This window comes from Populus euphratica, unplaced genomic scaffold (assembly GCF_000495115.2).
Source record: "Populus euphratica unplaced genomic scaffold, PopEup_1.0 scaffold141.1, whole genome shotgun sequence".
Classification (NCBI taxonomy): domain Eukaryota; kingdom Viridiplantae; phylum Streptophyta; class Magnoliopsida; order Malpighiales; family Salicaceae; genus Populus; species Populus euphratica.
This window is the reverse complement of record NW_011499971.1, coordinates 592,294-595,640: the sequence shown is the minus strand read 5'-3', so window position 1 is coordinate 595,640 and position 3,347 is coordinate 592,294.

The window sequence follows — 3,347 nt, the reverse complement described above, 5'->3', positions numbered from 1 at the left end:
TTGGTTCATCAACAACCGTGCAAGTGGAATTCCCTACTTCCATAGGCAGAATATATCCTGGTATAATATAGCTTTTCATGCCCCCAATGGGGATGACACCCTTTCAAGCTATTCTTCATTATCAAATTGGCCAGTCTCTAGTCCACGAGGTCGATAAGCATATGTACGTCGTTCTTGCAGATTGCACAAGCCAACTAATTGATTCTGTATACGTACTGGGGCGATGCTGAAGCTACATTATGAGCACTGTGTGTGTGTATTTAACAACAAAGTGCATTAATAAAGTATGCCAATTTTCATTCATAATTGTGGATTGTTCCTCGTCCGAAGAGAAATTCTCTTTTGCTATTATTAACTACTTTGGTTGAGACCTATCAGTTAGTTTGTGGATTAACTGAATTAAATTAATTCAAAAAATATAAAGATTAATTAATCAGTTTAGACTTAATGTAATTCTTTGGTTCTGAGATAAAATCTAACATGTTGATTTTAATTTAACAATTTAGATTTTACGATGGGAAAAGCTAATGTGTGCCCTCAAGAACCCATAAGTATTTTCTAGAATACATTTATAATTCTTATTTTATATAAGTAAAAATTGGAAACAAAAGTCACGACATTGAAAGAAGATAAATAGTCATGAGAAAATATTCCAACCGTACACTAAAAAATAATGTTGATTTCCAAAAATATTGAAGTCTTTTTACAAAGACTATTAATTATTATCAAATTAACTATGAATAAATAAGTTTTTTCTCATCTTAATTTTATGGTAAAATGATTAGAATACAATTAGAAAAAAAATAGCATCACGAGGTTTTTGTCATATTTTCATGATAGTTTTTTCATTATCGTGATGTTAGTTGAGGGAAAAATTAGTATTTGACCAAATATAAAAAGAAAATAAAAAATTAAAAAGTACAATAAAACAACTAAAATATCCTTAAAAGCAAAATGTGTAAAACTAAAGTTAATAGGGTTTTTTATTTTTTCACAATGGTTTTTCATTATTATTATGCCAGTTTTGAGATAATTTTGTACTTAGCTAAATAATAATAATATAAAAAAATAAAACAAACACAAGTACGATGTTGGAAGGTGAGAGGGAGGCTCCTACACGCTACATATGGTGTTTCCTTGTCTTTAAAAATATCATTACATCATGTTGCTGAAAATGTTGTCATTTTCTCTTTCATGTGGAGTGGTGTGTATTACTATTGGTGGTCTAATTTGTTGCCAGTAAGATTTTTTTTTTTTTTTTTTCTCCTCTCTCAAAAATTATAATTTGGCTCGTATTTCAACTTTTATCCTTATTATTTTGATTTTTATTTTTTTCTTTTTCTTCTTATAAAAGTTTTATTTGTTTTTAATTTTACTATTCAAACCCAATTTACAAGATATTATATTTTATAATTTGATCTTTATTCTTTTAATATCTATTTTTTTCCTTGATCCTTTTATAAAAGCTTTTTTGGTTTTTAATTCCATCCTTTAATTAAATTGATGTTATGATGTTTTTCAATTTGATCATCATAGTCTTGATTTCTGATTTTTTTGATTTTTTTGTAAAAGTTATTATTCTTTTTAATTTCACTATTTAATCAAAATTTTGTTTTTATGTCAATGTTGATCCTCATTCTTTTTATTTTTTTGGATCTTTTTGTTAAATTAATTTTTCTTTTTAATTTCACCATTTAATCAAATATAAGATTTATTTTGTATTTTAATTTTGGTCTTCATTCTTTTAATTTATGTTTTCTTGAATCCATTTATATAATTATTTTTTCAATTTAATTCTTCAATATTTGATTCATTGAAAATTGAGTTTCATTATTTTTTCAAATATAATACTTCAAATTTAATGACCTGGATCACGAATTTGAAAAGTTAACACTGTTTTTTTATTTAAAAATATTTTATAATTGTCTTTAATATTTTTTTTATTGGGTTATTTCAATTTTATGATCTAGATTGAGGATTTAGTAGGATATTTTGGATTGATTTGGCCTCAATTATCGGGGTTATAGGTTTTTTATGCTAACTTGAGTTAACCAGGACCGGTTTTCCATGTCATTTTTTTATCCTATTTTGTTCTTCCATGTGTAATGAGTTGTGAATTCAGATACATGGTTTGTTTCTTTTTGAAAAAAATGTTTTTTCACATGTTATTTTAATCATTTTTCTTTTTAAATTTGATCCATCCACTATTACTTTCTATATTTTTCATCTAATTAAAATAAAGTCAGCTTATTCAACCCAGTTGAATCTATAACTTGAGTCGCATATTTTTTATAAAAAAAAACATGCTTGCAGTAGCTTAACATCATTTTTTTAGCAAAATAAATAGTTTGGCCTGGTAGCGAAATGCGAGTATTAAGGCTAGTTTCATAATGAACATTAAAGAAAAAGGATACAAATTAAGACTAATTTTATAATGCCTATGAAATAACTAGTAATATCTTATTAGTTACTCCTTGAACTCATTTTAAAAAACAAAGAGATACAAGTAGGAGAAAGAAATCATTTGTTAAAATATTCTTATCATTTTTTTATGGGTTGTGGAATTTATTTTCCCTCTCTTTGTTGTGTTTTTTTTTAAAGTGATCCTAAAAAATAACTGATAGTATGTTATTGGTTACTCCTTAAATTTATTTTAAAGAAATAAAGAGATACAAGTAGAAAAGAAAAATTATAAATAAAAATATTCTTATCTTTTTTTATGGGTTATAGATTTTATTTTTTTGTCAAAATGATCCTAAAGTTCCTTTAACACCATAAAAATTTTTCCAAATTAACACCATTGTAAATGTCATTGGATATGGGGTATTTATTCAAATATACGTGGTAATAATTTTTTTTTAAGATAAAAATATAATTATTTATTTGAGTTTAACAATTTAAATTTTGGGGATCCATATAGCACTGTTGATGCATGGGGCGTTCAAATATCAGTAAATTGACCATTATACCCCTCATTAAGTGAAAATTGGAATCTTCTTTAGAATTTCTTGCTAACCACTAAGAAAGAAGGACACGGATTAGGGCATGATAATTGTGACCTCTGATCTCCGAATAGTTTTCCTTTTGCTACTTTATTATTTTCCCAAAATTAAGGCCTCTGCGGACAATATCCCTTTCATTTCCATTTACCCAAAATCTGGGCCGATGTCATGGCCACTTTCAAAGCTTAAGCTTAGCCCAAATTTATTTTAACAATCAACAATGAACAGAAAATCTAAAACCATAGCCTTCAAACTTTATTTCTCTTTAATTACATTTTTTTATGCTCAAATTCATTATCAATTTATCAAAAATCATTGAGAAGAATCATAATTGAAAGTGCAAAA